The sequence below is a fragment of the Anopheles merus genome, chromosome 2L (genome assembly GCF_017562075.2).
Source record: "Anopheles merus strain MAF chromosome 2L, AmerM5.1, whole genome shotgun sequence".
Lineage (NCBI taxonomy): Eukaryota > Metazoa > Arthropoda > Insecta > Diptera > Culicidae > Anopheles > Anopheles merus.
Window position 1 is genome coordinate 35,225,980 of NC_054083.1, and position 14,021 is coordinate 35,240,000.

General features: G+C 41.5%; 1 protein-coding gene and 1 non-coding gene across 5 annotated transcripts in view; both read left to right on the forward strand.

Annotated features, from left to right (window-relative positions):
* The first annotated feature begins 1,318 nt into the window (after window positions 1-1,318).
* The window catches only part of LOC121591372 (inositol 1,4,5-trisphosphate receptor), a 40,424-nt gene continuing 27,721 nt past the window's right edge, over window positions 1,319-14,021 (forward strand). For 2 of the 4 annotated variants that reach the window (XM_041911772.1, XM_041911774.1), the window contains exon 1: window positions 1,319-1,606. The gene's annotated coding sequence lies outside the window, so the exon portion shown is untranslated. The remainder of the gene's footprint in view (window positions 1,607-14,021) is intronic. The other 2 variants (XM_041911773.1, XM_041911775.1) reach the window with 2 other exon arrangements.
* Trnat-ugu lies at window positions 8,468-8,540 on the forward strand. The gene has a single exon. It is a non-coding gene; the product is annotated as a tRNA-Thr (tRNA).

Genomic DNA, 14,021 nt, shown 5'->3' on the forward strand with positions numbered 1-14,021 from the left:
TATTATGATAATGAACATAGTGTAATTATTATGTTGTTTCAAAAGATATTATTTTAATGTTGCTTCACATAAATTTTGTTTGTATTAATTATAGCAAGAAAATATTAATTTAAAAAGAAATAAACACAGAAAAAAAGAAAATAAAAATCAGGATTTTAACACACGCTTTCTCGGTTCGGAACCAAAAGCGTTGTCACTACTCTATTTGACAGTTACATTAGTGATGGTGCAAAACCAGTATATAAACAAGCCAAGATGGCGGCAAGCTATCTGTTCTCGTTGAATCAAAAAGTTGAAAGATTTCGAAGAGAACCCGCTACAGTCGTGAAAGTTTCGGTTGAAATCTTTATTCGCCTTCTAAGGCGACCAAAGCCTTAAATGCCTTCTGAATGCCTTCAAAGCCGTTTAAAGGTGGTAGGGTTCGGTATACACACATTATTTTTTTTAAAATCTGTTTAAATGGCAATGATGTTTGCTCTGAACGTATATGTAAACAGCCGTGTATGTACAAAAACATTGCTCGTATTTGTTATCAGAGACACACCTTACCATTTTTTTATTTCATCACACAATACGGCTGAGAGCAGAGGATAAAATTACTATAACATTAAATCTCCCAGTGCGCAAGAAGGAATCCAACAAGTCAATAATCTTTTAACAGTCTTACCACATTCAATTGGAAAGTTCATAGCTTGTATAATTTCCTTATTCGCATCGAATAGATTCCATTGAATGATTGCAAACTTCAACAGAAAGAATGCGATATTCGACTATCCGTCTTTAACATTCTACCAAATGATTCAAAAGCTCTATCATTTTACAGTCAGAATTGAATAATTGAACGCTTTTTAGTTAAAAGCTCGATAGTTGGCTGACAGTCCAGCTCAAAAGCATGTGTTTTATGGAAAACCCGGAGTTTTTTTTTAATTCACAAAAATCACATTATCAGATCTTCAGATATTTTTTTTTTTGTAAGGAAAAACGTGCCCACTTAAAAGCACATATTCAATAGTTTCCAGGGAATCGAAGTTCAGCCAGTGACTTCATTCCACACCCCTATTGAATTGCGACAAAGCAATCAAAGGTAGACTGTTATAAAAAAAAAATCAAAACTCACCTCACCGTTTCGGCCTTAGGCAACCATCCGCGCACCCAACAAACCCTGCAATGCATGCCAGCACACCCTTCACGCACACAAACGAACCCCGTATGCACACAGCCGGCCTCCCTTGTGTCAGCTCTTCTTGTTCGCTGTTGTTATTGCGCGCCCCCACCCCATTACAAAACGCGCTCGCCGAGAGCTAGCGCTGCCCTGCTGGCTGCTCCACGCACGACCAGTTCGGTTTTTGGCTCTCGTCTCTCGTAGCGTGCGGACGTGCGTTACACCGTTACCTTTGGGCGCGCACGCTGGTGCGCTCTGTGTGTCTCTCCCCCCGCCCCTTCCGTGTGTGAGTGTTCCTTCGTTCGTTCGTTCGGCTGTTTCGTTTCTAAGTTCTAGGGCGCACAAGAATGTGTCCAGCCCCGCGCTAGGTGTGCGTGTGGCTTAGTGGTGGTGTGAAAAAAATAAATACTGCAAACAAATTTAAGCAACAGTTTTGTGCAGCAAGTGAGTAAACCACAGGGGGTGAAGTGAGGGATGTTGTGTACGTGTGTGTGTTTGTGCTCCATGTAGAGGGAAGAAGCACAATTTCGCACCATTGCGTTTGTCCACTGGAAGCAGTGTGGGGTTAAAGTAAGCGGGAAAAAGGTTACCACTGTCCCCCCCCCCCGACCGTGCTCCAGGAGTGATTACATGGTGGCTCTACTTCCAGGTAGCACCTTGATTTCTCTCTCTCTCTGTCTCTCTTTAGTGGCTCTATTGAACCTAGTGAACCATTTTGGGAATTTGTGATTTCATATCGTTCCGGCATTAGGCAGAGGTAGATAGAAAAGCGTTTACGCGTGCATCAAGCGAGAGGGAGAGAGTGCAGGTAACGGCAAAAGAAGTTCCCCATCAAGTTCCCCATATCTCCTCAAAAAGTGCATTCGTGTCTATATTGACACACACACACACACACGCACACATACACGTTACAGTAGGGAAATAGCTTCCAGGTGAGCAGAATATTGTGACGGAGCTGTTGCAGCGCCCACCGTTACACCGTGTGTTACAGGTGTGTTTGTGTGTGTGTGTGTGCATACGTGTTAAGTTGCTAGAGGGTCCGGAATTTGGTCAAAGTTAGCTTCCGTTTTTTGCGTGTGTTTCCGTTCCCTCCTGTGATACAGTGAACGAAGGTTCGTGGTGTGAAATCTCGTTCCATTCCCCGGGAGAGCGCGCTGAGCCCAACGATTACACGCAGTAGGCCGCGCGCCTGCTTCACCCTGCCAGAAAGGGGTGGAGGGGTGTGGTGCAAGGTTGGAATTGTCGGAGGAATTCGGGGGGGGGGGGGGAGCAGCTGCCCCAGTCCCTCCTCAACGCCGCCGCCTCGATTTGGCGAAAGAACGAAGAGGCGAAAAAAGAAAAAAAAGATGCAAGAGAGTGCCCAGCGCCGACAGTGAGCGAGTGTGAGCGAGAGCGCGTAACGGTGGTGCTACTGGGGGGATGATGCTACTACACCCTTCTGCGCCTGCCGCCCTGTTCCCCCTCCCAAACAAAACCACACGGGTGGTGTGGCACTGGAAATCTTGTAGGAATCTTGGAATCTTGTTGTACTTGAAGGTCTCTACGAAAGTGTACGTATTTGTGACCTGTGTGCGTTTGTGTTTGTATAGAGCACACACACACACACACACACACACGAACGCCTGCTGTGTGTGTCTATGTATTTGCGAAGTGATTGTGAAAGGTGTTCGCGGGCGCGCTCGTATGCGTGTGTACGTTTGTTTCGCGCGTGTGTTGTTTTTGTTCTGCCGGTGGAATCATCCGCTCCCTCTCAATCAGGTGGCACCCCCTCGCTGGAACGGGGTGGTGTTACTGCTTCCGTTATCGGCGAGAGGGTGGCGCTGGAGAAGTTCGTGAACAAAAAAAAAAAGGTTCGATCGCGGTCGGTCGGTTGGACGCGGTTTGTTTATCCGTTCATTAGCGTGTCGGTCTTTGCGAGCGGCTCTTTTTGCTTCCTCTTTCTTCCCTCCCCCTTTGTGTCTCTCTCGTCCATCACAAACCGCAAACATCTCTTGCCTTGCCCTTCTCCCAACTCCCAGTTACGCAAAAACCGTTGAAAACCACTTTACGCGTGCGACTCGCGTTACGGACGTCATCTTGCTCCGTGTGTCTGTGTGTCCCTGTGAGTGTGTGTTGAGGCTGAGAAAACAGCATCTTTGCGTAGATATGTTTGTCGGGAGCTTTTGCTCCAGCGTGAATAATGTTAATGCATTCGTGGGGGGAGGGTTTTGCAGAAGCAGTGAAGCATCGCTACAAACACGCCACACGACGGATTAGGTGACATATACCGTGGTTCGAAAGCGGCTGCAGCCTTATGATTCTCAGGTAAGCAAGGGTAGTAGAATGCATTACATTTCAATAGCTTTAGTGCATGCTTTTACGTTCGAGAATATTCACGGTTCAGTGCGTTTGCATAATATTATCATCTTGAGTGGGAGTCATCTTGTCTTGGTGGTGCACTGTCCTTTAGGGATCGTTAAACTGATAATGTAAGGGATGAAATTTGAACCCTACCTAAAGTAAGTTACTGCAAAGTATTATGGATGGAAATAATATGAAATTTTCTCAGGATTTTATGGTAATTACATCGGCAAGGGACTCATAACCATATTCTAAGGCATCATTCCATTCAAATTTGTTTTAGCTTTCCCTTGCAAGTTTCAGAAGATCTTGTATGCTTTTGATTATTACCAAGTCTTTCTTGATCTTTTTTTATGCAATATATTATCTTCTCTTTTCAAGACGCACTAGTACTTCATTTTTTTTTTTCATGACATAAAACAACAATATTCATCCTGATTCTGAGTGAAGGTTTTATACAGTTTTATATCGTTAATTTGCATTGATTGCCATACTAAATTGCACCTTTTTAAATTTAATTAATTTTGATTAAATATCTTTTTAATTAAATTGCACATATTGTTATGTTATTAATAAAAGATTCAATACTTATTTATAATTATTGTTGTATTTTTTGTATAAGAAGTATTGCTATTTAAAAGAACGATTAGTTCCCGATATGTTTTTGTTGTTTATAGGTTTAAAGATGTTTTAGAACTCATAGGGTCTCTTTCGCCTTCTTGACAGTGCGCTTGAATTTTTGTCTCTTAGGCATCAATTTTTGTGGAAATTATTGAAATTTGATTAAAAAATTAATAATTTCATTGATAGACTTGAAAATGTACATATTGTCATGCCAATTTTCTCAAAAAAAAACAATCAAATTACACGGTGTTTGTATTGTTTATTACATGTAAAATTACAATTGTCAAAAATCAGCTCAAATACCTACCAGAGTCAAGTACTACCAACAAGAGTCAAAATGAGATGACTTACAGACAAAAATAGGTGCGTTAGAGTCAAACATTGATGCGAACATTTGGTGGCAACGACTTTAAAATATAAAAAAAATCAATAACCATATAATTATGCAATATAGAATACGCAGCGTTTATTACATACTAAAATAAATAAGCATGTCGTCTAGCAGTCCTAAACAATCAAACAAATGCATATAAAAGTATATAATTTACAAAAACAAAACGCTTCTTAATAATCTGGTTAGTCAGTATATGATATTGTTGACTTTAATTGATGTGAGTGCAACGAGCTATGTATAAGCATTATCCCGATTGAACCCAATGAAATAACGAGTCGATCTATTCAGATTTGGGTCAAAACTGTCAAAACTTTTTTTGACAAGGGCTTGTACCAAAACAAAACTTCATTAAAAAAGTTTTTCAAAAGAACGCCAGCAGCCGTATGATGAACCCCCTTCCATCCCAGACTTGTTTTTAACAACGTACCTTTACTGCCAAAGCGCTGTCTGGCCCTAAACACTTCCCCAACCATTGCTGATATTGAATAGAAAGTCTTGTTTGTTTCACCTCTTCCACAAAGAATGTCCAAACGAAGGCAAAAAACACGACACATCCAAGGTGTGAAATGTCTATTCTATGCCACGAGCCATCCCACAACCTCAGGCTTGGATTGGTGAGTTGGCCGCTCGTTCCGCAATCGCCAGCAACAGTATCGTCCGCGTGATGCTGTTCTAAGCCCCCTGTGGGCAGCAAATCACAATCATCACTGACACTGATAATGAGGCGAACGTTTGCACTGTTTGCTGTAGTAAACGTCGAACCGTGGCGATTTCGTTTTGAATGCTCACGAGTGCGCGAGTGTGTTTGTATTGTGGAAAAGCATCCCACTTCGCTGTTTTTGCATTGATAATAGGATCAATTTGGACTAGCAGGGGGTTTTAACAGAATATTCCAATTATCAATGACACATCCCCCCCTGACCAGGCGATTATTCACTTAGAACCCTTTAGAGGGGTCTACACCTCTTTGAAGTGCGATCGTAAAATTAATACGAATTGTACGTAACAAACACGCTACTCTCCTTTGGAAGTATTGGTGAAGTCGACTGTACAGAAAATATGTGTACTTCCAGCTGTCCAGTAAAAGCGACTTCATCGGAAGCGCCAGCTGCACCAGAGAGGAAAAAAAACGACACGAAAACAAACTCAAATGATAAGAAACTCAAGTTACCCCTCGCGAGTGAGTCGAACTTCGACCATCATCGGCATCGTCTTACCCCCGCTCCAAGACAAACGAACTTCAACACGAAACATGCATAACATTAGTCACGATTTGGTTTGCATTTGCAGCTCACTCTTCGGTTTGAAGTTTGAAGTGATCTTTCCTACCTTCTGGAAACTGTTACATTTAAATGGGGAGACCGAATAAATTAACGGAAACATTATGCACACGCGTTATAGATAACGTTCAATCGGCACCTAATTAACCTTGAGCCAAATTGGTGGCTTGGAGTTGAATTTGCTTACAACATCAACGTTCCAACGGGGCCCCAACTGCCATAGTTATCAGCGGCAGGACGGTGCAGTAGCAATTTAACACGAGTCGCTTGAATTGCTGGCCGTGTCTATTAAGCTATTAATAAGCACCAACTAAGAGATGGGCTAACCTTCCTAAGCCCATAAGTGGTTTCAAGTGCGCGGGTTTTTTGGCTGTCCATCGTTATAAGTGGAGGATTTCATTTTAGCAAATGGAATTGGTTTCAAGTTAATGCATTTTTTGTCTCTGATAACTTGATATGAGCGTAAAAGTGATCCATCTTAACGTTGTTACATGTTGTGGGGGTTTTGAGGATGCTTTTTGTGTCACTCCGAAACTGGGTATTTTTAATATTTTGCTAAAAAAAAAAGATTATTACGAGAAAACAACATCAATCAATTTTCTTGGAAATTCATTTAAGGTTTCATCCCTTGTGATACTTGCTTCAAAGATTTAATTTCACGACAAAGATAGCACAGAAAAAAGGAAGAGCACATAAAAGAAATCTCTACAAAGCTATCAGGGACAAAAGGACCCGACCCTGGACCGTTGCCATCATCGTCGCCCAATCGGTCGCCCCGAAGCGTTGGCAACGAGGTTAAAAATGTTGTTTTGTTTTTTTTAAACCACTCTCATGCTCTCGTTTTGATTTTCTTTACACTACATAGGCTGACAACGAAGAAAGCGGAAGATGTAAAAAATCCATAAATTTAACCCATTTGACCAACAATTCTTGCCGGGGCGATGTAGCCAAGAGTAGTTCGAGCTAGTCTAGATCAATATTCTGTTTTCTCTGCACACTTCCGAAAGGGTCGATCAACGTTTGGTTTGATTAACTTTTCCGGAGCTGGCCCGACGCCCCCCGGACAGAGCATGATGACCTTGCTCGAGGGAGCTATGATCATAAACACAGGCGGATAGTTGTAGTACAAGTTATAGCTTTTCAAAATAGGGATATGGGGTTTGGAAAGGGTCAAAGGGCAAGGGTTGGTAAATTTGGCCCATTTTATGTCCGATTCATTGATGTGTAGAATTGGAAGTGAAACTTCTTCAAAACTGTGAACTATAAATGTTTAATTTTGTGTATGTTTGAGGGTGAGAATAATGCAATATAATATATAAACATTCTGAAATGAAATCAAAATTTAGTTGAATATTAAGTTAATAAATTCTCTAAAAACTCTAAAATTTAAATACTTTACTGTTAATTAATACATAAATGTTTACGTATATATGCCTCATCACATTGCATCTTTGATTTTAAAGCACAAAAAAGGCCTTCTCTTTCGCCTACCGAATCTTTCATTTTTGCAGCCCCAAATTTGGCTTCAAAAAACATTCCACAAGTAAATACTTCATATCTACCGAGACAAAAAAAATCTAAAAAATCGGGTCAGTAATTTCACTTACAAATTTCGCATTATTGTCTTGTGCAGAATGATCTCAACCATTCCCCCAGCAGCAAAAGCAAGAATGCCAGCGCGAATAAAACGAGCAGGCAACGGCCTCATACACTTTCTCCGCTGAAGAATGTTCCTTTCTTTCGGCGTTTGCCAAAATCAGCTTCACCGTAAGTGACGGTACCTCGGCTCCGCGATACACTGCGACGAAAGATTGTCCCCGTTTGCTCCAAAGACACCGACGGGAGAGAGAGAGAGAACGATGCGTTTAATTGTATTTTCTCCAAACCTATCCATGTGCAGCCAACGCAACGCTGTGTGAATATTTCTCACACAAAATAAATTAGCAAAGCGTTGTTTCATTACATTTACAGCTGAGCACACAACATTCAAGCATAATTCAAACGGACAACTTGACAGGCCCAGTGCAACAACGGTGAAACAGTGCAAAGTGACATATGACATAGTCGAGAAACGAGATTGAATTTACCTTTGTTGTTGCTTCGTACCTTCGCACTGTTGGCGCGGCAGCTAGCAAGTTCTTCATTTTGTTTCCAGCACCGAACGGCACTGTTTGTGCGACCTTCTGCCCGGGCATGGCCAGTGACCCGTTGGCCTCGCGTCTCGTTAGCTGCTCGTCGTTCAACAGATGATAGATTTGTGCAGCAATTCTAGCGCACGGTCGGTTTTCGGGTGCTTCGTCGCAGTTGAGCTAGTTTCGTTGTGCTTCTAGCGTGTCCATCGTTTATACCACCGTAAGCCATAAGTAAGCACGTGGATGAGTTTAAAAAAAAATGGGTTCCAATAGAATCATTCCCGTCTCGAAGCTTCCGTTACAGCTTGCGCTTGTGTGCGTAGTGGCGCGGTACATGATAAAATGGAGCGGAGAGAAAGAAGATGATCTAAAGGTACAATCCGGTCGATTTTACTTTTCCGGGTAGATGAATAGATGGGAAAATGCACCTAAATTGAACAGCTGTTGCCGGGCTGGAGAACGGGCTTTTTGGAGAACGAGCGACAAAGGGTACGCGCCGAAGCAGATAGCTACGGAGTGTGGTTTTGTCAACGGTGCCTCTTTAGCTCAGTAGGCAGAGCGCTGGTCTTGTAAACCAGCGGTCGTGAGTTCGATTCTCACAGGAGGCAGTGGTGAAAGCGTGCAGAAAATGCATGTATTTTATAATTACACGGTGCAATTTCGCATTGTTTTAGTGTGAAAATAGAAGAAATTGTTCCAAAGAAGCTTTTAATGATGAAAAATGAGATAACAAGTGAAATTAAGGTCGATGGAAAACAGGGTTGAGTAAGTTAATAAATAAATATGAAAAAAAAATCAACAAATAATGAATCCTGTGGCTGTAATTGTTCTGTTCTGTAGCATTATAAAATAAACTTCACTAATAGTAGCTGTTTCGATAAGCAGAGAGAGGAGGCAATGCAGTAAAAATAGAGCAGTGTTTGTTTATCAAGATACAATTTTAATCAATTGTAAAGTAATTACCAAAAATGAATTAATCGCAAAAACCTTTTAACAACATTTTTTAACAACAAAATATTACAATAACTGTTAATCGTATTGAAATGTTCTTTTTACGTTCGTCGTGAAATATTCGTATGATGGTCCTTAACATACTTCTAAAAACATGCTAGGAGCTTAAGAAAAATATGAAAAGTATTTAAATTAATTCGAATAATAATCCAATAACAGAAACAAAGGATACAAAAATTAAAAAAAAACAACATCATCTTAATCCAATATTTAATTCAATTTATCTAAACGACAGAGAAAAGAAAGCTGCAATCTGAAAAGTTGTTCGTTTCCCCGTGAGTCGCGGAAAGTAATTAAGCTACATTATTAAACAGCAGTACATCGCACAAACATCTGCATCCTTTCAGAACGGCGGAGGTGTAACACGCTGGTTCAGATGTTTGTGAATTATTAAATTGCTCTAAACCAGAAACAAGTGTCTTGCTTTTGGCGAACTGTTGCTGAGGGTAGAAGCTGCAAGGCTGTAGTAAACTCTGATCGGCATTGTAAACGTCACTGACGTCAGGGTAGTTTGATTTAGTGAAAAAGTTTAAAAAATGTATACAGACGAAAAAGAAGTGTTCCTAAAATTATCGTTTTATATTTGTGTTCTGGAGAGAAGAACTTTGCACTAGGGTTATAAACTGTCTTTTGGTACGAATTGGGAACTCTCTTTTGGTTATTAGAGCATCTAGTTTCTACTCTAGATGTTCGTTAAACTCTTTAAAAGCTTTCAACCTCCAAGATTTATGCCAGTGTGGAAATCCAAGCCGGTTTTCCCACACACTGTTACGGCTTTTACCATGCTAAACACTTTCTTATTTTACATACCTTTGTCGCAATATGGCACAGCACAATTACTTCAATATTCATGTTTGTTGATAATGTAAATGTTACATCTTCTCGCTCGATTGCTTTTGCTCCCGCACGAGATAAAGCATAATTTTTTACAGCACACAGCCTTCACTGTGTAAAACGAGCTGTGCGCTGCGGTAAGAACAGACAGCAGAACACAATTGAAAAATCACCTGCTGGAGAAATGGGGAATGTTCGCTTACATCTGGTTTACCTTTACCAAAATACTAACCGATATGCACCGGTAACGCCAACGCCAAGCTGTGCTCACACAAGAAAAGATATGCTGCTGGTTCGACGGTGTGCCCCACCTTTGGATGGTTCAAAGTCGAAAGTTCATGTAACCCTTGCGGGGCGCAAGATCTGCCGCCATCGGGAACGCACAGCTTGCTCTCACATGTACCGTGTGTTTGTTTATGTTTTGTTTCGATTCGCCAACCCCAAAATGGAACTGTGCCGCTCGGGGCGCTTGTTGAAAGGGGCCCAGAACAAGAAAACAGTACATTTGGCAGCACATTTGGAGAAGCATTGAACTCTGTGGGTAGAAAGGTGGGTGGATGGTGGAAATAAAAAAAAACCTTTTTCAACCTCCGTTTGCCACAGCGGATCGGATTCCGGTGTTGGAAATCGAAATTAGAAAAGTGAGCTCGTGATCGTGAACGGGAAAGCAACTGAAACTGAAACACTTTTTACGCTCATAAATTGTTAGCGCTACTCCGTTGTGGTGTGTTCCCCCCTGCATCACATTCCAGGGCCTTCGGGATGGAATTGGGGAGAAGAAAAAATGGTGCCAGCTTGCCAAAATTCTTTCAACAGCCCTAAAGGCGCAGCGCTACTTCTCCAAACTCAATTTACCTTTCACTCGGTGCTGCCCGCTAACTTTCGATCTGGCACCATGGAGTCTCTCTCTCTCTCTCTTTGGTGGACGGGGAAGGCGAAAAGGGTGTAAGGTTGGATGGTGAAGTTGGTTTATTTGTTTATTTGTTCACCGATAAGCAGCAATACGAGCCGGCATTATTTCGTGCAGCGCCAATTGGTTCTCCAGAAGCGCTCGGGAAGTGGGATGAATTCGGAGAAAAAACAGTGATACATAAATCCACACCATTTCCAGAAACCTCTCTACTGGTTGTTAGCATTTGGTTAATATTTTGCTGTGTAGTTAGATTGTAACCAATAAAAATATGATTTGATTTCTTGTCTGAGCAGACTTTGAGTCGTTTTGATTGTGATTTTTATTCTAATTTTTGTCTAAATATTTATCTACTCCTCAACAACGATTATTCAAACATAGCTGTTTACATGTTGAGTTGCTCGCTTTTCGCCGAACCTATTATTCCGATCATATTATTGTCCCTGCTATATGTAGAAGCATCACGAATGTGTCTAAAATTAAGCTGTGTGAGACCATGAGCAACTGTAGGCAATCAATGTTTCCGATCGTGTCTCTACCTTGCTATAAACACACGTGGCTGCGGGCCTGACGGTTACGGTTACGGACTGCCAAATCATACAAAAACTTTACACAAATTTACTGTCGAAAACATATTTGCCCTGAACCGTGGCAATTTCTTGGGTAGACGATAATCCATTAGCATGTTCACATTCGATTATCGCCTGATTGTGTATCGTTCTTTCGGGGTTTAAAAATAGCTCAAATTTATTGATTCAGTTGATTGATGATTCGATTCGAGTCCTCTTTAAAGTCTATTTAGTGATCGATTGAAAGTGAAAGTATTGGCGTTTTGTATACCAAAAGCAAGAATATGGTTCCCAACAATTGTCTTGTGCTCTATTTCAAGGAGTACTTATTGAAATTAACGTTCATTTTGCTCCAAAGACATCTTCACGATACACTCAAGTTGTGACTTTGAACTGGCAATCGAGAATTTAAATTTAAGCTATTTAAGCTGGAGAATTGAATCTTCTTCTATTTGCGGTAACGTCCTACGCAGACATGCCGGCCTATACCGGCTTTCGAGACTTAATTCATTACCACGTAGCCGAATAGTTAAATCCTTGCTACGGAGGGACGGTCCATTCAGGGCTAGAACCCATGAGCCCATGACGGGCATGTTATTGAGTCGTTCGAGTTGACGACTGTACCACGGGACCGGAGAATACAATATATCAATTAAATACATCATAAACGTTGTCTATAGAGAGCCATAAATAAATAACATTTAATGTCTTTCGAGCACTAAATCAAGTCAAATAATGCGTTAATGCTATTTGATCTTTCCAGCAGTCCTTCCTACTCATAAAATTCCTAAAAATAAAATTCCACACCTGAAACTCACTCTTTCCCTGGACATTTAAAGCGGTATCTTTTCCACACCCAAACCTTGCACTGAAATTGCCCCTTAAGAAATGAAGTGAGAAAGAAGCAATCAAGCCTTTCCTTGCCCAGAATGTCCGCCCAGCTCGCGCTGAAACCCATCGCTGGGGCAAAGAATAAAAATTGGGCGGAAACCAACCGTACGCGTACACAAATCATTATAAATTAGTAATTGGGCGTCAGCAAAAAAAAAGGGGGTCACGGACAAACTGGTTCATAAAAACACCGAATGAAACCCCTTGCGCGCTGTGTCAGTAATGCTTGCCTGCCAGCCACCAGAATGATAATTCTGCCAAATGATATGCAACACCCGGTTTGCCCGGGCAGAAACACGGCACACGGGGAGGAAATAATTAATGGTGACTGTCCGTGTGGGATTTAAATGTTGCTAAACGCCGACCCGGGCGACACGGAGATAGATTAATCATAATACCGTTTTCACGCACAGAATAATGATATCTCTGTTTGTGTGTCTGTGTGTGCGAGAGAATGCCTGTCTGATGAATTTATTATTGTGAATTAAAGAATGAAAAATCAGTTCCTTGACGGCCTATGCCAATGTCTGTGGGACGTCCTTGTGCCACTGGGTTTTGCTTTTTGGCTCATAAATTCCAGCACCGTTTGTGTGCTGCCGGCTGTTGACAGATAGTAAAATAATATGTCTTCTATTCAGCACGTTTTATCAGGGGACGACGCGGGGGTCTGTTTGTGATATCTTTCTTTCTGTGATAGCCGCCCTATGGTGCTCATAAATATATGCCTTCCCAAGTCTAGGCAGGGCAGTAAAGATATGGAAGCTGGCGAAGAATTACTGATGTAGCGAGCCTCATAAATCATACTCGGGCGTACTCACTTGCGGTGGCACAGAACCACCACAAGCATTCAAAACGATCCCTAGGGCCGATGTGTTTAAAGGAGCGGCGGTTCAAAATGGAGCAAATATTGATCTAAATTGGGCACGTATATTAATTTGCTCCGTTTTATCTTTAACCGTTCCTTGCTAGATCTCTCAACAACCGGCAAAGTGAAAGCATAACCATCAGCATAGAACCATCACGCGGCAGTATGTGAAGCTATGCGTATCGATCGCAAATTGTGAACGGGCGCTACGTTTGAACATAGCAGACTCGTTGGGCTTTCCCGACAGATCTCCCGAAAGAAAATGGGGAAAAGTTCAAAAGAATCACAGAAAACGAAAGGTCTTCCAAACGATCAAACACAGTTTGAGAAAGTTATTTTCGAAGAAGATTGGAAAGCGCGCTGCAGACGCTGGGGAAATGTGTTCGGAAACGTAATGGAAAATGCAAATTTTCAACCACCCTCTGTTGTTTGAATGAATGCTTCGTGCTTCGAGTACAGTTCGCTGTGGTTTGAATTTTCTTTTGTTTCTTGTCTGTGATTGAAAATTTCCAAATGACTCTGACTGCTTGAAAGCCTTCGGAGTTTGATGTGTGTGTGTGTGTGTTATTTATTTCTGTCTGAACGTACCTTTTGTTTAATGAACAATTCATTGTTCAAGCTCATTTATTTAAAGCCAGGCAATGCAAAACAATCACAACTGTCCTTTTGTCACAAGGGAGATGTCTCGTTATCGGATGTATTTTTGATTCGAGTCGGAAATTGTTGAGGAATAAAACCGTCTTCGTCAACTCGTACGACTGAATCATATGCTCGTCATGGGGCAAGCTTAGAATGTACCGTCCTCCCGTAGCATGGAATGACTATCCGGTTGCTGCGAAACTAAATAAAGTTTCGAAAGCCTGTATAGGCCGGCATCTCTACCTTAGACGTCAAATAGAAGAAGATACATTCTTATAAAGCTTAAAACATAAGTCATTGGTGGCCAATAACAAGAGCTTCCTACGATCTATAGAGTCTATTAGTGGGGCCCTTTCCATTTTAAGTTCGT